The 22,296-nt window shown below is 41.3% G+C and overlaps 1 long non-coding RNA gene across 1 annotated transcript in view; it reads right to left on the bottom strand.

Annotated features, from left to right (window-relative positions):
• Positions 1-12,755: 12,755 nt before the first annotated feature.
• LOC143974307 (uncharacterized) overlaps positions 12,756-22,296 on the bottom strand; it is a 30,197-nt gene continuing 20,656 nt past the window's right edge. Inside the window, exons 2-3 of the long non-coding RNA XR_013272196.1 lie at positions 15,700-15,893; positions 12,756-15,508 (exon numbers count right to left, since the gene is read on the bottom strand). This is a non-coding gene — a long non-coding RNA (uncharacterized LOC143974307). The remainder of the gene's footprint in view (positions 15,509-15,699; positions 15,894-22,296) is intronic.

Raw genomic sequence — 22,296 nt, 5'->3', positions numbered from 1 at the left:
TAGGAACTGGGTCCGGCGGACCAAGATTTAAAACGTTCTATTTCTGGGTCCATCTGACTTTTGGGAAGAAAAAGTCAGACGGAGCCCACACCGATCGAATTGTCCGACGGATTCCAGTCCACTGGACCAAGTCAGCCAGAAAGTCAGATCGTGTGTACGCGTCAATAAACTGTAAAAAACTACAACTATTTTTTTAGTAATTTTTTTTATGTTTTTTTTTTTTTTTTTTTAAATGTACACTTTTGGTAACTATAAAAACATAATACGTTCCAGGCTAGGGTCTCTCAAAATGAAATATTCAGTTTCCTAACTATCTAATATCTTTCGAGACCCTGTGTGAATGTGTGCCCTAGACTGTGTGGTGCTGTACACTATACTAATAATCCACTAGTGTGTGGTAGCGATGGAAACAGTCCTGAATGCAGAGACAAGGTTGGCCAGAACAGAAGGGACAAAAATAGCGGGTGCCATGCCTATATCCGCATTTGCTACAGGACACAACATTTTTTTTGGGGTGCTCTTTTGGGTATGGGTACCAGGGAGGACATTCGGAAAATGCCTTTCATGCAGCAGGCTCATTGCATCTGGATTGGGAAATTGGGCCACAGCACCTTCTGGATACAAAAGGGCTGTTATTAATTCGGTCTGGAATTTTAGGAAGGGTCCATGTCTTCCATGTCTTGTATAGTACATAAGCAACAGAGTCAATTGGAATAATTATATAGACACTTTTGTGTACCAGCGTCTGGCCTTACAGGAAACTAAGTACGGCCCCATCATCTGGTCGTTGAAGTCTACCTCTCCCATGTTAAGGTTGTAGTGGTGGACACAGTGGGGCTTCTCAACAACACCAGTCACTGTTACAGTTTGGACTGTCGTATCTGGGTGAATGGAAGACAGAAGGAAAATGCTCAGTTTGTTCGTCACTGCAAGCAGTTAATTACATTTCAAGCAGGCTGTCTCCCCCTGTCTAAGTGGGGAATTTAAAAGACATTGGGGGAAGCCTGGAGATTAGGTCTCATGGTGCCACATGCACCAATTCCAAATGTAAAAAAGGTGTCTAAAAAGTGTCATGCTTGTGTAATAATTGTACATGTACCCTTTTTCAAGTAAGGGTGACACTGACTCCCAAACAATCTTGCCACTGCTCCCTATGTAGTCTGGGCAGTCACAGGGTTCCACGCTGCTGTCTTTTCCCTCATAAATCAGGAAATGACATGTATAGCCTGTTGCCCTTTCACAGAGCTTATACATTTTGACCCCATATCTGGCATGCTTGCTGGGGAGAATCTGTTTGAAAGCAAGGCAGCCAGAAAACTTAATCAGGGACTCTAAGAAGACAGCTTGTTGGGGCGTATACAAGGTTGCAAATTTTTGGTTCAAGTGATTTACGAGGGGCTGAATTTTGTGGAGCCGATCATATCCAGGGTCACCTGAGTTCATTGTTGTTGAAGTGCATAAGCCGCAAGATTTGTCCTGGCAGCAGAGAACACGGGCATATAATGGATTGAGACAAAAGGATGTATATACGACAAGGCTGGAGGTCATATTAATCTAAATAATGAAAAAAGTGCCACATCCCAGTTAAGAATCATTGCAGAAGAGGGGGGAAGAAATTATGAACAATGGGGACTGGAGGGTAACCAACCCCGGGACTTTATCAACGGCACTAAGTATGATCAATCAATATTTAAAATCAATTATAAATTTTATTCAATGTACAAAAAACATTATTTGAAACAAGTGATTTTCATCTATTTTACATATACAGTACAAAATGCGGGTATACAGAAATAGGTATATGAGCCTCGAAGACTACATAAGTTACCACATTAGTGTATAATTCAAACTGCATTGTTTCTTTCTACATGTTTCGCTCAGATAGAGCTTCCTCAGGACAATTGCAGCGTATAATATTCTACAAAAGAACAAGATTGTATAAACAAATTAATTGATTTAAAAAAGAAATACAATAAATATACATAAATACGTTTTGTACATAGCAAAATCACAGAGGGTACAGAAAGTATTAACCGATGTAGGTCGACACATTCTGATCAAATGACTCTAGTGGTGGAGTTCCTTCCCAGACATCATGGATGGCTGGAAAGGAGCGCAACCACCACCCTACACGTAGAACATAAGGACATAATTAGCAAATCAATGTTGAATACCATAGTAATTTTCCGAACCGGGGGACACATTAACCCTTTATTTGGGTGGCGTCCCACATATTCATAATTGTAAGGTATGAGCTAATATCATTCTCCTCTAAAGAAAATGATAGCAGAATTGAGACCAAAAAACAAAAAAGGAAAGAAAAAAGAAAAAGTAAAATGAAATGAAATAACGATGACATTCTAACATACAGATATTATGCATGAGAAAAATTATAAAAAAGAAGTATCTGAAAAAATATATATACTAATGTAAAATAGAAAAACAAGGCAGAACACAGCCTCTTACCCCATAGGTCTAATAGATTGGAGTGCTTTGGAGTCGTGGCAGTTTGTCTAAATTGTGTATTGATTATTAGGATAAAGACCAATTGTCTTATTTTATTCTGTCATCAAATGAGCGGATCGCGGTGAGGGCACCATTAGGGATCTCCCAATCAACCCCCCTTTTAGGGATCTGCAGAAGCACAAGAAATAAATATGTAATGGGCCAGTTCGAATAAAACATCAGAATGGCCCAATCGATGCTCCAAACATACCTGATAGAACCTATCAGGTCTATCAGGTATGTTTGGAGCATCGATTGGGCCATTCTGATGTTTTATTCGAACTGGCCCATTACATATTTATTTCTTGTGCTTCTGCAGATCCCTAAAAGGGGGGTTGATTGGGAGATCCCTAATGGTGCCCTCACCGCGATCCGCTCATTTGATGACAGAATAAAATAAGACAATTGGTCTTTATCCTAATAATCAATACACAATTTAGACAAACTGCCACGACTCCAAAGCACTCCAATCTATTAGACATATGGGGTAAGAGGCTGTGTTCTGCCTTGTTTTTCTATTTTACATTAGTATATATTTTTTTTCAGATACTTCTTTTTTATAATTTTTCTCATGCATAATATCTGTATGTTAGAATGTCATCGTTATTTCATTTCATTTTACTTTTTCTTTTTTCTTTCCTTTTTTGTTTTTTGGTCTCAATTCTGCTATCATTTTCTTTAGAGGAGAATGATATTAGCTCATACCTTACAATTATGAATATGTGGGACGCCACCCAAATAAAGGGTTAATGTGTCCCCCGGTTCGGAAAATTACTATGGTATTCAACATTGATTTGCTAATTATGTCCTTATGTTCTACGTGTAGGGTGGTGGTTGCGCTCCTTTCCAGCCATCCATGATGTCTGGGAAGGAACTCCACCACTAGAGTCATTTGATCAGAATGTGTCGACCTACATCGGTTAATACTTTCTGTACCCTCTGTGATTTTGCTATGTACAAAACTTATTTATGTATATTTATTGTATTTCTTTTTTTAAATCAATTAATTTGTTTATACAATCTTGTTCTTTTGTAGAATATTATACGCTGCAATTGTCCTGAGGAAGCTCTATCTGAGCGAAACATGTAGAAAGAAACAATGCAGTTTGAATTATACACTAATGTGGTAACTTATGTAGTCTTCGAGGCTCATATACCTATTTCTGTATACCCGCATTTTGTACTGTATATGTAAAATAGATGAAAATCACTTGTTTCAAATAATGTTTTTTGTACATTGAATAAAATTTATAATTGATTTTAAATATTGATTGATCATACTTAGTGCCGTTGATAAAGTCCCGGGGGTTGGTTACCCTCCAGTCCCCATTGTTCATAATTTCTCCCCCCTCTTCTGCAATGATCATATAATGGATTGAGTCAGTGGACCAATATGACCGCAACTCATTCTTTTTAGTAACTCCCATGTTGAGGGTAAAGACCAGAAAAGACTTAAATTCTAAAACAGCAATACGTTTCCATGCAAATTGTCTAGCAAGGATCAAATTTGGGTTTGCAGCGATAAATTGTTTGGCATAAAAATTGCTTTGTTCCACAATAGATTCGTACAGCTCTTCTGTGAAAAACAGCTAAAAAAAACAAGGGGAGTTAAAATCTGCTGTTTTCACCTGAATGCCAGGTTGGCCAGTGAATGGGGGGAAATACAGATGCTGCAGAATTTGTGGGCTCCCATTCAGGATTTGCAAACGCAGCAGGAAGGGCACTATGGGTTCTACAGGCCTGTCTTTGAATTCTTAGTGGTTGCAGGACATTACTTGTGCTAGTAACCGTACCAGCTTGAACTGCACTTATGGAACTCACCACATCACCAAGTGTTAGTGCAGTGCTGATTTGTCTACGACCAGGATATACTAGGCCGCTGGTGCTTGCCAGCTCACCAGAAGGTAGAGCGGCACTAGTACTAGCACTCAGTTGTATATGGAAATCATGCGATTGTAGCACCTCAGCAACCTGGCAATGGGGTCGGGCATGCCCGACTTTAGCAGGGACCTCTACTCCATCGTCAGAACTGTCTGTCAGGGTGCCACTGCTCTCTACAGGTTTGAATATGGAGCCTGATTCTGACAGTGAGGACTCCCCATCACTCTCATCTGTTATGCTCAGCATCCTGTAGGCCTCTTCACTAGTGTACCTTTCTTTGGACTTTTTGGCCAATATATTTATAGGCACCTGGTTGTCTAGGACTGTTTTAACCGCTACAAAAAAAAATGTACCTGCTAGTAGGGATCGAGCCTGACCCTGCTAAAGCTGCAGTTTTGTGTACTGTGTATCAAAAGTGACAGTGATCTACTGACACTGCACTTGTTGGGGGGGCGGCGGCAGAGGGGCTAAATCCAGGTGCTGGCAGGTGTCGTGGCGTTTTTGGGAATGCTATATTATTGGGGACGCTAGTATAGTTCTGATCTGGTGAAAGATATTGGTCCATTCAGTCTATACTAGCAATGGAGGTGTATAGTGTGTGTTAGTGTTACTGGCAACCAAAGGGGTAAAATGTATTAGTGAATATGTGATGGGCAATCTGACGCTGTCTGGGATTGACGCTAACGCTATCTTGTGTTAACCGTGACACTAATACAGTGATCAGAGAAAAGATCTGTACACTGTACTAATGACACTGACAGGGCAGTGAAAGGATTAACTGGGGGCGACCGGGGGTTAAAACTTTATTATGGAATATATGGCGGGTACACTGACACTATCTGGGACTGCCGCTAACTCTATCTAGCATCACCAGTGACGCTAATACAGTGATCAGTAAAATATCTGTACACTGTACTTAATGACACTGACAGGGAGTAAAAGGGTTAACTGGAGGGGAGGTGATAAAGGGGTTACATGTGCCTAACTATTTGATCTGGTGTCAGTGTAGTGCTTGTATTCAAGCAGATGGTATTTTCTTTCATGCTGCATACGGAAAGAACTCCAGTAGAGAAGATTACATCATTTCTTGGCCTGCACCTGATGATTGATTGGATCTGAATCAAATCAAACCATCTCCAGAATGGCGCGCGTGTGCGAATCACGTACAGGTAAGTGATTTCATGCAGAGAGGCCGCCACCCCACAGTATATATACGTGGGCCAGTTGGCAACTGGTTAAAAGCATTCAAAAAAACAAGATTGGTGTTTTCAAAATCTTTTGAGTTTTTAAAAATGGCGCTGTTTACATCTGGATAACCTGGAAGTGAAGTTATCGCTGGCTGGTTCTTTTGGGTCTCTCTGGTGGGAGGGGCAGGAGGATGGTAACGAGATAATGCCTGCAGCTGCAAGCATCATCCCGGTACAACCACTTGAAGACTGTTGATGTACCAGGTTTGTGTCTGGTCAGCATGTGGTTAAAGTTTTAATAAAGGCATTTCCCTTTGTTTTTTTTATTTCAAATATAAACATGTTATACTTACCAGCACTGTACAATGGTTTTGCACAGAGACTCCTGTTTTAGGGTCTCCCGCTGGCAATCTTTGCTCCTCTTCTTCTGTGTGTCCACATAGCAAGCAGTTTCCTATTAGGGCACATGTGTGTGCTCGCTTCTGAGCTGTGTGCTCTTTAGACATACACAGAATGGCTTGGCCCTGCCTCCAACTCCCTCCTCACAGCATTTGATTGACAGCAGCAAACATGTGTAGGTACAGGCTCCAACCCTTCCCACAAAGACCACAAGACCCAGTTATACTATATAAATTAGCCACTTCCCACAAGGCAGCATTCTCTTATACTCATTGATCAACGACAATGCAATTGTCCTAGTGGACAGTGAAAGTCCTCATCAGACTACACAATAACACAAATGATGCAGCATATAGGTTTTTAACCACTTCCCATCTGGGCCAATTCTGGCACTTCGCTCCTACATGTAAAAATCATAATTTTTTTTCTATAAAATTACTCAAAACCTCCAAACATTCTATATTTTTTAGCAGAGACCCTAGGGAATACAATGCCCGGCGTTGCAACTTTTTATGTCCCATGGTATTTGCGCAGCGATTTTTCAAAACACGTTTAAAAAAAAAAAAAAAAAAAGGTTTTGTGAATTAAAAAAAAAAAAAAAAAAAACAGTAAAGTTAGCTCAATTTTTCTGTAGAAATGTGAAAGATGTTACGCAGAGTAAATAGATACCTAACGTGTCACGCTTTAAAAAAATATTTTTTTCTTTTTTATTGTTTACTTTATTTGAATTTATTTTATTTTTACACTTTCCCTTTAACATTTTTTTTTTATCACTTTTATTCCTATTACAGGGAATGTAAACATCCCTTGTAATAGGAATAGTGTGTGATAGGTCCTCTTTATCCAGGCAGGAAAGACCAAGTTCAAAAGAAAAAAATAAACAATCTCGGCCTTTCCAGCCGAGTCCCCGGCAATGTTTACCTCCACCAGGCCGATCTGACGTCATAACGTTGCGCCCTGGCCTCTGAAGGTTATAGAGATTGCCGGGAAGCATCTGTCCCTTGAAAATCTCCATGCTCAACTTCTGGCGCCGGTGGACTCCTTCCTCCAGCATACCTTTACTACCGGCTTGCCGGGAAGCCCTGTTAGGGGCAGTAAAAGAACTGCTCCTATGCAGGGTGATAATGCCTGTTCCGAAGCTGGAAAGGTTTCAGGGATTCTACTCCAATCTGTTTGTAGTACCAAAAAGGAAGGGGTACGTCCATTCCTGGACCTAAAAGCCCTCAACTGCTTTGTGAAAGTACAAAGGTTCAGGATGGAATCAGTTCACTGCGTGGTCGCTGCACTCCATCAGGGGGACTTCCTGGCGTCTCTGGATATCCAGGACGCATACTTGCATATACCCATATGCCTCAGGCATCAGAGGTTTCTGCAATTTGCAGTTGGGGAAGAACACTACCAGTTTGTAACTCTCCCTTTTGGCCTGGCGTCAGCACCCCGAGTCTTTACCAAAGTGTTAGCACCAATTCTGGTGCTGTTAAGGCAACGTGGGATCACAATCGCGGGGGTTACCTAGACGGCCTCCTTCTGAGAGCAGCATCTACCTCAAACTTAAGGGAGGATGTTGGCGATCACCATGCAAACTCTACAGGAGTTTTTTTGGGTGCTGAACCTAAAGAAGTCAGTGTTCGTGCTGATTCAACATCTGGAGTACCTGGGCTTACTGCTGGACTCTGTGGAAGCAAGAGTTTTTCTCCCTTCAGACAAACTGCAGACTCTCCGAGCCGTGGTGAAGATGTTGATGAACCGCAGGTGGTTGTCGCTGTGCTTCTGCATGCGAGTTCTGGGCCTCATGGTAGCCTCCTTCGAGGTGGTACTGTACGCCAAATTTCACACGCGAGTCTTGCAGAAGGAGATCCTGTCCAAATGGGACAAATCTCCATTATCCATGGATCGTCAGATTTGGGTGAGCTAGTTAGTCAGGGATTCCCTTCTCTGGTGGCTGAGGTCTTTGACTCTTCGGTCTGGGAGATCATTCCTTCCTCTGCCATTAGTTCGTGATCACAACAGATGCCAGCCTGACTGGTTGGGGTGCAGTGCTGGGGGTACAGTCGACCCAGGGCCTTTGGTCATGGGAAGAATCCCAGATGCCGATCAATGTGCTCAAACTTCAGACGATCGGGCTATGCCTCTCCACATGGTCAACAAGGCTACAAGGGCGTCCGATCAGGATCCAGTCAGACAACACCATGGCGGTGGCATATGTCAACCATCAAGGAGAAACAAGGAGCTCAGCCACAGCACGGGAGTTCACTCACATACTTCAGTGGGCAGAATGACACATGCTGGCCCTGTCGGCCATATACATCCCGGGCATAGAATACTGGCAGGCGGACTAACTAAGTCGCCAGATGTGGGACCCAGGAGAATGGTCATTGCATCCAGAGGTATTCAGGCTTCTTTGCCGGTGGTGGGGCACACCAGATGTGGATCTCTTGGCCTCTCAGCTCAATCAAAAGGTGCAGAGGTTTGAGTCCAGGACAAGAGACCCCTGGGTGAACACTTCAGACGTGTTGGTAGCTCCATGGGGGCAGTATCGGCTGATTTATGCCTTTCCCCCACTCAAACTTTTACCATGTCTGCTACGCAGAGTGGAGGCTGAGGGGATTCCAGTAATATTGATTGCCCCAGATTGGTCTTGGCATCCCTGGTACGCCGACCTAGTACGCCTGGTGGCGAATGTTCCTTGGTGGTTGCCGATATGAGAAGACCTCCTGTCGCAAGGTCCCATACTCCATCCTGCTTTACCATCGCTGGTTTTAACGGCATGGCTGTTGAAAAACAGGTGCTAAAGGACCGAGGTCTGTTGGACTCAGTAATCTTCTCGGAAGATTTACCATCGTACGTGGAAGGCCTACATCTCCACGTGTGAGGAGATGGGGTGGCGTCCGTGCACTTATTCGGTTTCCAGGATCCTGCTGTTTTTACATGGAGGAGTGGATCGGAAACTTGCCTTAAGCACCATCAAGGGACAGATATCAGCCTTGACTGTCTTTTTCCAACGCCCCTTGGTGTCTCATTCATTGGTAAGCACCTTTGTACAAGGGGTTCGGCATGTAGTCCCTCCGGTTCGACCACTCCTACCTCCGTGGGATCTGAACCTGGTGCTATCGGTGCTTCAGAAACCGCCATTTGAGAACATCAGGCAGATTCCCTTGTTGACTCTTTCCCAGAAAGTTGTCTTTCTAGTGGCTATTACATCTGCCAGGAGGGTTTCTGAGTTGGCGGCCTTGTCTTGCAAGTCGTCCTATCTGGTTATCCACAAGGATAAGGCGGTGCTATGTCTGCAACCCTCTTTTATTCCAAAGGTAGTTGTGGCATTCCATCTCATTGAGGACATTGTATTACCATACCTTTGTACACATCCAAAAGAAGTTGCCCTACATTCCCTATATGTGGTTCAGGTTCTGAGGGTATATCTGTCTGCTGCGGCTCCCTTCCGGAAGTCAGACTCTGTTTGTTTCATTGACTGGTCTGAAAAAAAGCACTGGCGGTCTCGTTGACCACCATTTCCCAGTGGATCAGACAGATCGTAGTCCAGGCTTACGCTTGAAAGGGGCAGGTGCCCCCCTTTCCTGTCATGGCCCATTCCACCAGGGCAATTGGGACCTCCTGGGCTTTCCTCACATCAAGCATTTGTCTGTGTGTAAGGCGGCGACTTAGTCGTCCGTTCACACTTTCACAAAATTCTACAAAGTTGAAGTAAGCGCATCTTTGGATGCTTGCTTTGACCACAAAGTTTTGCAGGTGGCTGTGTAAAGTTGCAATTTACACTTTTTTTAAAAACCCATTTTTGATGCATACGTTGGCCGCAAGTCCTGGTATGGCCATTTCAGGTGGCAACTCCTCCATTGAGGTGTTCCTCTGATTGTGGGTAAAGTTATGTTTAGCTGTTTGCACCCCTCATTTTGACACTGCTTGGGGACGTCTCTACGGTCAAGATTTAAAGGAGCTGTGTCCGTCAATGAACAAAAGAGAAAATAATATTTTTGGACACCTTATGGAAAAAAAGGTGAGTTTATGGTGGGACATAGCCACTCATACACAATACATTAAAGAAAGTATAGTACCTAGGAGATTGAGATAGGATATTCCCATGAATGATGGTTTGCTAGACCAAGAGTCTGTAGAAGAATGGTATAAATTCTTTAACGAAAAAGGTCTAGAAGTATTATAATTTGTTCTTACAAGAAAACAAAGGAAGTTAGCAACAATGAATCAAAAAATTGCTGAGAGTAAAGTCGCATTGGAAAGGCATAAGGATTCAGCTGCTTTTGGTGTATTAACTGAACAGTTAGGCAAAGTACTAGAGAAGAAGGATGTTGAATTGAAACAAAGTAAAATAATAAAATACCTTAGAGATACTAATGATTACCAACTTGAACAGACTTTTAAATGGCAAATTAATTTAAAAGAAGGAAAAACGGGATCCATTGCCTCCTCTCCAGGGAGGTAAGAATAATGAGTCCTAATAGGGACCAACTTGCCAGATCTCCAGAAAGGAGTCATAGGACCCCAGCACCTCCCACGCAAGGAAGAGAGTATAATGATAGAGGGGATAGGCTGTATATGGGTGAAAATAGCGGACCGAGAACACCTAAACCCTGGTGTAAAAATAAAAACAAAAATAAATCTCCAAGAAAACCGTACTGGAAGAATGTTAACAAAAATCAAAGATATTCTAATCCACCATACAATCAATAGGGGAACCATGGATCTGGCAATCAAGGGAATCAAGGCCAACATTATGAAGAGTATAGTGAAGAGAGAAATTATCCCCAGAATTATGGACCCAGGAATCAAGGAAATTATAACTATTCAAATCAAAATCGTAGGGATGAGAGAGAGTACCTGCAATACTACACACAACAGCATTCACAAGAAGCTTATGGACAATCTAACTATAATCAATATGAATATAGAAGAAGTCCGATTCGCACTCAAAATAGGTATGAGACCTTAAGAGATTACCAGGATGATGAGCAATCTAGGTCTTTTTTAGACCAGCGTCGGAACAAAAAGACCACTCCGCAGTGCGATTGAACAAACGACCTAAGAAGCCCAAACAGAAGAGGGGATTTCGGGGAGGATATACAGTAAGACCCAAAAGAAAAAGAGAACAATAGGAGAAGGAATATATAATTTGAGTGGGATTAAATTAAGCAGACCCGAGCTATTGACACTAGACAGAGGACTAAAATATGCTCCCAAAAGAAATTTTAATAAATTCGATGTGTATGTGGACATACAGAAATACAGAAGAAAACTCAACATTGAGAAATATATGCTTAATTCCACCCGGTACATCAGAAAATGAATGAGGAAGGAGCAGGAAGAATCATACATAGTAACTTAAAGCGGGAGTCCGCGTTTTTTTTTTTTTTTTTTTTCAAAAGCCAGCAGCTACAAATACTGCAGCTGCTGACTTTTAAAATAGTGACACTTAGCTGGCCAGCGCGCCCGCGATGTCGGCACCCGAAGCCGATCTCTAGATAGTCTCTCGGGTGCTGCCGCCGCCATCTTGGGTATGGGAATCAGGAAATGGAGCCTTTCGGCTTCATTTCCCGGTTCCCTACTGCGCATGCGCGAGTCGCGCTGCGCAATAAGGACGGTCCCCGCTGCCTCTGGGATCTGTGTGTTTCCCAGCAGGCAGCGGGGCACTTGCGGAAAGGGGCGTAATCTACGCCCCTTTCCGCAGAGAGCTATCCCGGAAGTGGGTGCAGATACCTGTACTGTACAGGTATCTGCACCCCCCTCCCCCCTGAAAGGTGCCAATTGTGGCGCCGGAGGGGGGGAGGGTTCCGATGAGCGGAAGGTCCACTTTAGGGTGGACCTCCGCTTTAAGAAACAAATCATTGTTTAATCCGCCTGTTCATAATAATGAACATATTGAGGTCTTTAATAAAATGGTTGTGAATGACCTGGAGAAATTGAATATAAAGAGAATAGAAGAGTCCCAGAGTATCAAACAAGGTATTAAGGCCCTTGAAAAAAATAAACAAGTCGTAATCAGACCTGCTGATAAAGGGGGGGGCGATCGTGGTATTAGAATACTACAATCAAGAACTACTAGACCAACTTAATGATGTTAACACATATATTAAACTGAAGGAAAATCCGACCAGGGAATATAAAGAAGAACTGTGCGATTTAGTCTTGAGAGGCAGGTTGAAGAATATCCTAACAAAAAAAGGAGGAAAAATATCTCATACCTGAAACGTGTAGGGTACCTATCATATATACAATTCCCAAAACACACAAAAATCCCACAACACCTCCAGGGAGACCCATAATAAATGGGATTCAGTCACTTAACTCAAGACTTGGTCAATATGTGGATAACTTTATACAGCCATGAGTTCCACAAACATGGGCGTTTTTACGTGACACGAAGCATTTGATTCAGATACTCAATTCTTTAAAATTGGATCTGCAACATAGATATCTGATAGCGACAGCTTATGTAGCATCACTCTACACAAATATCAGTCATGAAGGAGCAATTGAATCCACTAAGTGGGCACTCAATAAATTTTCGAACTTGATTTCAAAACAAAAAAATTTGTCCTTAGATGTTTGGCATTTGGTCTGCAACATAATTATTTTTGGATTAATATTGATTTTAGACAGCTTAATGGTATAGCTATGGGTGCCAAATATGTTGCAAACATCTATATGTCCAAATAGGAAGAACAAGCAATATATGCAGATATCCCAGAAGAGCTTATTCTCTATAGACGATACATTGATGATTGTATCATAATATGGAAGGGAGAGGAAAGTAGTTGAACAAACTAAATAACAACCAAAATAATATTAAACTTACTTATGAAAACAGGGACACAGATGCTCACTTCTTGGATTTGACAATACAACAAGAAGATGGAAAATTAACTACAAAAACCTATTTTAAACCAGTAGAAAGTAATAGTTATATCCCAACAAATAGCTGTCACCATGATCCTTGGATGATTAACATCCCCAAGGGGCAGCTAATATGACTTAGAAGAAACTGTACTAGTACAGAATCTTATTTAGAACATGCAGAATTGACAGGAAAAAAAATTTGTTAATAAAGGTTATAACGAACAATTTATACAAGATAAAATCCAGGAAGTACACGCCATCTCAAGAGCTGATCTCATACAGGACAAAGTGAAAACCCCTAATCAGTCAGAACAGATACCATTATTAAAGAATAATTTTAATATGTTGCCCTGGGTATTTATCCATGGTATATACAGAGAGGTATTGATTTAGATTATATTACCTTTAATATAAATTAGTTTCGTTATTATGTAGTGTTGAGAATAGCTGAATTTCAATCCATGTCTATCTCCCCTTCCCTATCCTTTTCTTTCCCTTTGATGTAATGCCATCAGTTTTTAGTGTATATCCAATCTTTGTTTATGGCATTTTAAGGTCCATCTTTAATTTTCATGTCTTTTTGGCAGATATACTATTCAGGGGGATTTTTCAAATATATAACTAAGTTTATATTTTAAATAGTTTCTAATAAGTCAGTGGGCTGATATAAATGAAATGTAATAATTCATTTTTTTCTTTTTTTCATAAGATATATATATACACCCACTAGATGTTTTACCTCTCTTCTATAGATACTTGCTGTTATTAATATGATTTTTTTTATGTCCCAATATAGACAAATAATTATCTATCAGAGCATATTATTATTGTATTGATATTTTTATGATCAATATAGAATTTGCTTTTATGGAGGTTTTATCATTAGATTTATACTCCTTGATTTATATACACTTGCTTCTATTTGTTAGGAATATCAATGTATTTTTTATGGAGTTTTTCAATTATGGTTTGATTATTGGATTTATATTTCTTGATACATGCACTTGCTGCTATTTATTGGGAATGTTGGTGTATTTTGGGTCCGGTGCATTTTTGTTTCTGTGGATGAGAGCACCTACATGACCAAGATATAATAATTTTTTCCTTTTTTTTCTTCCTTTTTTTTGGCAGCTTTATTCGTTGATTATGTGCCTTGATAATAATAGCTGCCTTATACAGCTTGATCTTTATTGTAGTTCTCCCGATATCCACCAGAGGGAGTTTTGGCTATTTGTATAGCATATAATCTAATTTTTAATTATGTTTGTTATAATTGGTGTTTTTTACAATTGCTCATGTCAACATCTCTGTTTTTATATATTAATAAAGCCTATGGTATAGCGCTGAATGGAAGGATGATTATCCGCCCTATCAATGTGGCGGGTGTGTATGCTTACACGCTCACAGGGATAAAGAGAACGCGTCACAGGTCTCCTAGCAACCCTTTGAGAAAGTCATGTGACGGTGGTGCAACGCGTGAGGGAGAGGAGCCTGTGACAGCGCACAATAGTGCTTGGCAGCACAGAGGCTGCAGATACAAGCGGTGTGATCTGACCATTCGATTTGTGAGAAGCGCTCTCAATATCTCAACGCATGTGAGTGGTTTTAATGCTGATCCTTTTCACTATCATTGGAAACATTGCGCAATGATATTTTTTCCTTTGCTTTTCATGATTTAATAACCTTCCTTGAGCGGAGCAGCAGGACTATCTCCTTGGCTTACTACCCCACCTGATTAAAAGGATAAAATTAAGGTGAAAGTTTTTTTGGGATATCCCTATCAGGCTGAAGCATTTAACACGCTCAGGAGTGGTTACTTATTATAGTGCTGACTTTACTGGACTTATACTTATACTTAGTACTTATACTTTTCTTATTTGAGATCCATCTGTATGTATATTTTATTTAGCCCAGTGGCTGTTTTTTCTGCATTTTTTTCTGCACTTTTATTAATTTAATTAAATTTATTGCACATTGGGGTTTATACACATATTACCTATGTACACATATATATTTGTCATTTTTTTTTGTTTGTTTCTTCGTTTTCCCCCTTCTCACATTTTTAATTATTATATTAGAATTTTTATCACTATTAGTATTTTTTCGATATTTTGCACTTAGCACTGTTCAGCTGTATAGGTGGAATATTGATGATAGTGCAACACTATTTACTTTGATATAGGATTTTTGTACTCACCGTAAAATCCTTTTCTCTGAAGTTCATTGATGGACACGGCACCCACCCCTCATATTTTACGTTATACTGCTTGTTGATGTACTGAGCTGCAGGAAGCAGGCTGAGGGGTTATAGCCAGAGGGACCACCCCCTGGGCGGAGCTATGCAGTATTGCTGTTTTTTTACATGTGTTACATGTTCTGCCTAGTCTTTTCCTGAAGGTGACGTGATAACCCTACAGTCAAGATTTAAAGGAGCTGTGTCCGTCAATGAACTTCAGAGAAAAGGATTTTACGGTGAGTACAAAAATCCTATTTTTTGCTTTTCCATGGTTTTCCAAATGTTAAAATTATGTAATTTTTATGGGGGATTTTTTGTGCTTTTGAATTTTTTTCAACAATTAACACTTAAAAGTCTTGCTGATCAGCAGACTGATCCTTAGCTGCTGCCATCACAACCAGGTCTGGGTCCAGATGTTTGGCCTCGACTGTCCCTAAATGGAAAAATAATAATAAAAATAATTAGGAAAACATATATTATATACCAAACTTCATAAACTTTTTTCTTTATCATAGCTTTGTCAATTAAAACATGTAAAATTAAGTCATTTTTATTGGGTTTTTGTACTTTAAGGGTTTTCTCATTTTGATTTATTTATTTTTTTAACTGTAAGAGGAGACTTACCCTTATAAGCTAGGTACGTTTGTATTGGAGGTACTGAAAGACCAAAAACTTTATTGACTTTGGAAAGGATGAGAGCGAACCAATCCTCTAAAGCCTGAGCAGTATCCTCTGTTGGTCTTGATTGGCCAGTCTGTGGCATCTAACTGGCCTGATAGTCCACAAACTCGTCGGTGCCATTACAGGAAGGGTAAAGCCTGAAAGAAAAATAACATTTTAGTATGGGGCTTAAACCCTGCAATCAGTACAATCAGTTGCAATTGTAAAATAGAATTGTTTAACCGGTTGCGGACTAGCCGCCGTCATTATACTGCGGCGGGTTGGTATGATTCCACGAGCCGTCGTAGCTATACATCGGCTCGCGGGATCGGGATAGCAGGCGCGTGCAGGCACCCACTGCACTGCGGGGTGCAGATGCTTGTGGCCAACGGTCGCAAAGACCGACGGCCATGAGCAATTGCGAGCATGAGAGGCAGAACAGGGACGCGTGTGTGTGTAAACACACAACTCCCCGTTCTGTGAGGAGTGACTTGTCATTTCCTCTAGGTCAGTCCCCTCCCCCTACAGTTGGAAACACACACAGGGAACACAGTTAACCCCATGATTGCCCTCTAGTGTTAACCCCTTCTCTGCTAGTGACATTTTTACAGTAATAAGTATTTTTATAGCACTGATCGCTGTATAAATGCCAATGGTCCCAAAAATGTCTCAAAAGTGTCCAATGTATCCGCCATAATGTCGCAGTCCCGATAAAAAAAAAAAAAAAAAAAAAAAAAAAAAAAAAATCGCAGATCACTGCCATTACTAGTAAAAAAAAAAATTCTATAACACTATCCCCTATTTTGTAGACGCTATAACTATACACTTTTTTGCCAAAAATATGATTTTCGGCCTCGAATGTCCCTAAATGGAAAAAAAAATACAGATCAGCCTAAACTGATAAAAAAAAATGCTTTAAAAAAAATTAGGATAATTATTATAGCAAAAATGAAAAGTACAAAATATTGTGTTTTTTTTTTCTAAATTGTGGCTCTTTTTTTGTTTATAGCGAAAAAAATAAAAAACGCAGAGGCGATCAAATACTACCAAAAGAAAGCTATATTTGTGGGGAAAAAAAGGACGTCAATTTTGTTTGTGTGCAGCGTTGCACGACCGCACAATTGTCAGTTAAAGCGATGCAGTGCCAAATAGCAAAAAATGGTCCGGTCATTCAGCAGCCAAATCTTCCAGGGCTGAAGTGGTTAAACTTTTTTTTTCATTTTAACATATAATGATAATTTTAATACATAATACATTAATAATAATAATTAGGGTTGATTTATGTAATGCCGCGTACACACGGTCAAACTGTTTGACGTCCTTAGTCCGTCATACAATCCGACGGACAATCCGGCGTACTTTCCACTGAACGGACTTGACCACACACGGATACCCAAACAGTCCGACGAAAGCTTGCGCGATGACGTACAGCACGTACGACGGGACTAGAAATAGGAAGTCCAAGACACAGCAAAGCACCCTTTGGGCTCCTTCTGCTGACTTTGCGTTAGTAGAAGTTTGGTTAGAGACAATTCGCGCTTTTCAGACTTCAGCTTAATTTGTCCGTTTTCTGCGGCGCAGTCTGCCTGTGAGGTTTGTATCTGTCTTTCGGTATGCGTGGATCAGTTGGTACCTGTTAGGCGCTTCTGGTCCGCTCGTTTCTGGGTTTCAGATCGTACTTCATAGGTCTGGCTGTTCTTCAGTGCGTTCAGTTAAGCTTGTTTGTCCAGCCGACCGTTTCAAAGCCATGGAGAGTGGACGTACTCGTTCGCGAGTTCGTGCTATATGGGGGCTTGGTGTTGGGGTTAATACTTTGACCCGAGCCCAGTCTGTGAACAGGGCGAGGAGGAGTTCATGGACGAAGAATTGGTTGCGCCAGCGCGACCAATTCTCGCATATGCCTTTACTCCGTGAGATCCATGAGAATAATCCTGATGATTTCAGGAATTATCTCAGGATGACGGACCCCGTTTTTCACCGTCTGCTGGCTTTGCTGACCCCTTATATCAGCAGGCAGGATACCTGCATGCGGCAAGCCATCACTCCGGAGCAGAGGCTCGTCGCCACGTTGCGCTACTTGGCGACAGGGAGAAGCCTTCAGGACCTCAAGTTCTCTACAGGCATCTCCCCCCAGGCTCTGGGGATCATTATTCCAGAGACCTGTTCTGCCATTATTCGGGTCCTGCAGAAGGAATATATGAAGGTAAGTTTGTTCTTTTAATATTGCATTATATGCATTGTATGTTTGTATTAATTTCATCATGACTTTTAATATCCATGACAGGAATATGCTGTGAATGTCCCCTTTATATGAATACATGCAATTGTTTTTTTGATGTATTTTTTTTTTTTTGTGTCATTTTTTTTATAGCTTTTACCTTTTTGTGTCCGAAGTGCATATTTTCTTTCACTAACGTCCCCAGCATGCAATCCTGGGCCCCTATACACCCACAGCCGAGACTGTTTTTCTATAATTCATATTGTCAGCTACATTGTACTGTTTTACTGCCCCCCCCACCCTTTTGGAATTGGTTTCAGGGATTGTATACTCATTAATTAGGCCCCCACCCCACTCACCCACATAACTTATGTCCCCTGGTCCATCAGAGGGCTGAGTAATCTGGAAATTGGGCCGCCTATTTTTTTTTTTTTTGCTGCAAAACATTTTCAATATTTATGTTTAACTGCTGTTCCAAAATGTTTTTGAGTTTTTTATTTGTTATGAATTGTTTTTATTTAATGACTAATTTTTTTTTTTACCTGTGTTTGACTCCCCAGTTTCCTTCCACGCCACAGGAATGGCAGACTGTGGCTTCCCAGTTCGCTGCCCGTTGGCACTTTCCCAACTGTGGAGGGGCGATCGACAGGAAACATTGTGCCCCCACCCCATTCGGGGTCCTACTACTGGAATTATAAGGGGTTCCATAGTGTGGTGTTAATGGCGGTGGTGTCAGCACAATATGACTTTCTCTAGGTGGATGTGGGGAAGAACGTCCGTCTGACGGAGGAGTGTTTAGGCAGACCGAGTTCTGCCACGTCTCATCACTGGTGGCCTGGACTTGCCACCAGATGCTGATAATGTGGAGGGTCTACCTTTTGTTTTTATCGCTGATGAAGCGTTCGGTCTGAGTGACCATTTGATGAAGCCCTTCCCCCAAAGGACCCTCACCCCGGAGAGGAGGGTTTTTCATTACCGGCTGGCCAGAGCAAGAAGGGTTGTGGAGAATGCCTTTGGTATTATGGCCAGCCGGTTCCGTCTGTTTTTGACAGCAATAAACTTGGCAGAGTACAAACTGAACTATGTCATTCTCTGCTGCTGCATTTTACACAACTTTTTAAGAAAACATTCTGGAACCCATTACCTGCAGCCAATTGGGCCTAATGCCGGACTAATGCCAGAACTCACAGGGCTGGATCATGCCCATCCTGGCTTAGCCCCCCAAACAGCACGTGAGGTGCGTGACCAGTATGTCACCTATTTTAATGGTAGGGGGGCTATTCCAATGCCAGCTGAGCAATAAAGATTTCCTTTTCTTCAAATATCTATTGTCTGATCAAATTTTTAAGTTTGGTTCTTGTTTGCTTTTCAAGGTGGTTGTCTCCTACATTCTCCTAATTCAGGGATATGCAATTGGCAGACCTGCAGCTGGTGCAAAACTACAAGTCCATCATGCCTCTGGGTCTCATGCTTGTAGCTGTCAGTCTTGCTATGCTTCATGGGACTTTTAGTTATTTAACAGCTGGATTTCCACTAATTGCATATTCCCGTCATAGTGCATTTGTATTGCAAAGTGTTTTTTTTATTTTTTTTTCCCCAATAGGAAATAAGGTCCTTTGTCACAGAAAACACAAAATTACTTCCCAAAAAGGTATTGAGTATTGAAAGGAGGAGACACACACACACACACATCTTTTTAGAAGAGTTGTAATAGTGCACATTGAAACAAGTGCCTTTTTTTTGTTTTGTTTTTTGGTAAACAATATAGATGATTTTTTGTAGTAAACATATATATATATATATATATATATATATATATATAAATAAATAATTTATTTTTATTTTTTAAAGAATAAAAAATCTAGATATATACACACATACATATTTGTTGGATGTTAAAAGTTGAACTATTTACATAAAACAAGGGTAAAAGCCAATTTTAGAAGATGTGCACCAAAAATTGGTAATGTCAACATGTGCTATCTCCCATTATGAGTGATCAATGGATGCGTTTTGTGGGTACAATCCCTTCCTCTCACATACTAGAATGAGGCAAACACAAAATACGTACATTGAGATCCTCTGATGGCACATAGCACATGTTGACACACTGTGTGCATCTTCTAAATTTGGACTCTAAAAAACATAATTAAAATTTCAAAAAACATAAAATGATTTTTGCAAGCAAATGAAGAACATGATCTTGCAATTTAGGGGAAAGGGGCTTAGATTCTCCCCAAAACATCGATCATGTTCTTCATTTGATGCTGAATGGTGTCCAACTGCCTGTGCATGTTGCGGATCTGGTTCCGCATGCAATCGATCTCGCCATTCCAGACCATGATCTGCCCAATCAGCCTCTGGGCGCTGTCAGTTGTGAATGGCTCTGCGGATTGTCCTTCTACAACCAGATCATCACCTAAAAAAGGTTTATAAAAAAAAAAAAAAATAGTGTTAACATATGCAGGCATTAATGGTTTACCTTAAGCTGCGTTGTCAGACACTCACTTTGTGGGGTGAGTACCTCCACCACCTCTTCTTCTACCTCCACCTCTGGCACTGGGCTGGGGTCCTCTGGCACTGGGCTGGGGCTAACTGCCCAATCAGGCTGGTGAGGTCGAGGGGTCCTGGGCTGCTCCAACTCATGTCTGAGTCTTTGTTCCCCTATGAGAATGAAACAAACCAAAAAAGGTAGACTTTTAAGCCCAGTGATATTTTAATCAAGAAATCTGAATATTAAACATTGGTGTACAATTATTAGCTAGTTGTTACAAAATCCTAGTTGAATACATCATTTAAATTCCCTTTTAAGCTGGGTTCACACTGCTGTGATGCGTGAAAGCTGCAAATCTACTGTGGGTTCCCACATCGCATGCCTCCCGGAGGCAGTTCACACGACCCTATGCAAACTGCTGGGAGTGTCAGTGAAACCTTTAATGACACCCCCAGATCAGTTCGCATATTGCAGTGCGATCTGCAAACTCAGACAGGAATCGGATCGCATGGTGTGAACACCCATGCGATCCGATTCTGCTGTGGCTTAAAAAAAAAAAAAAAAGGGTCCTGTATATGTTTGTGCCGGATGCCATGCAAATTCTGCCATACTACCTGTATGGCTGAAATCGCATCGCACAGAGATCACATGTGATTTGCACTACAGTGCGGTGCGAACCACATCCGATCTCATACATAGCAGCAGTGTGAACCTAGCCTTTAAACAAACTGTGATACTTTACATCATTTAGCCAAGTTTCATAGATGGACACACCAGAATCATCCCCTTGAGTCCCTGTGTGTGATGATCTCAAAAAATGTTCTATGATGTCCCAAACTACACGAAATTATCCCCAGTTGAGATGTGGAACTTATATATCTTAATTACAATACATTACACTGAATAAAGTGATGAAACAGTTGTAGCTATAAAGATATGTACACAAGGAGATCCTAAATTGAATGTCACAATTCAAGGTATCATTAACAATAAAAGAAATAAGAACTAAAAAACCTAAACCAATACCATATACTGATACGCACCATTTACGTACAGTCATACGAACGATCAAGCAGACGACAGTTTAATATGCCAGATTTACCACGGGTAGGTACGAACGTCAAGATAAGCGAAAAGTACTCACTTTTTTTGAGCGCCTTTTTTATTCTCCTGTATTGATCTGGCTCCCTGCATTTTATATCCGACCAGCATTTGCGGAGTTGATCTTTAGCTCTTCGGACACCAAATGTGTTCTCCAAAGTGCTCACTACTGTACTCATTCTGTCCTTCCGGATAGTCGGTTTGGGATAGGGGCCATTTTTCCCATCATAATCTTCTTTTCTTAAGATGTCCACCATCTCCACCATCTCTTCGAAAGACATGTTTGTGGCCTTAAACCTCTTCCTAGCTCTGGAAGTATTGGGTTCAGGGCTTTCCTCCGCGCTGCTCTCAGAAAATACGTCCGCCATCTTTATCTAGCTACTCTCCCACAGCGGAACGAGGGTAAAAGGGGCGGGGAAATACGGTCACAAGGAACGTCAGGGGCGGGCAACGTGGGTGACGCAGGCGGAGCTTGACGCATGCGCTGTATATAAAGCGTTACCGCGAGGCCGTACGTTTGTCCGAACGGAAGCAGCGAGTGATACACGCGACGGTAAGATGGTGATCTTTTTATTTTTAGGGTTTTAGGCCTGCGTTAGGAATGTATATAGTGGGATTTTACCTTGTGTATGGTTAGTTGATTTTAATGTGGGTTGGTGATTGAGTGGGGTTGGTGTTTTGTGTGGGTGTGTGTGGGGGTGGGTGTGTGGGGGGTAGTGTGTGTGGTAGTGTGTGTGTGGGGGGTAGT

Source organism: Lithobates pipiens, unplaced genomic scaffold (assembly GCF_037356315.1).
Source record: "Lithobates pipiens isolate NorthernLeopardFrog02 unplaced genomic scaffold, aLitPip1_a1.2 Scaffold_13, whole genome shotgun sequence".
NCBI lineage: Eukaryota > Metazoa > Chordata > Amphibia > Anura > Ranidae > Lithobates > Lithobates pipiens.
Note: the sequence above shows the minus strand (reverse complement) of the source record. Positions and strands in the feature narration are given on the sequence as shown.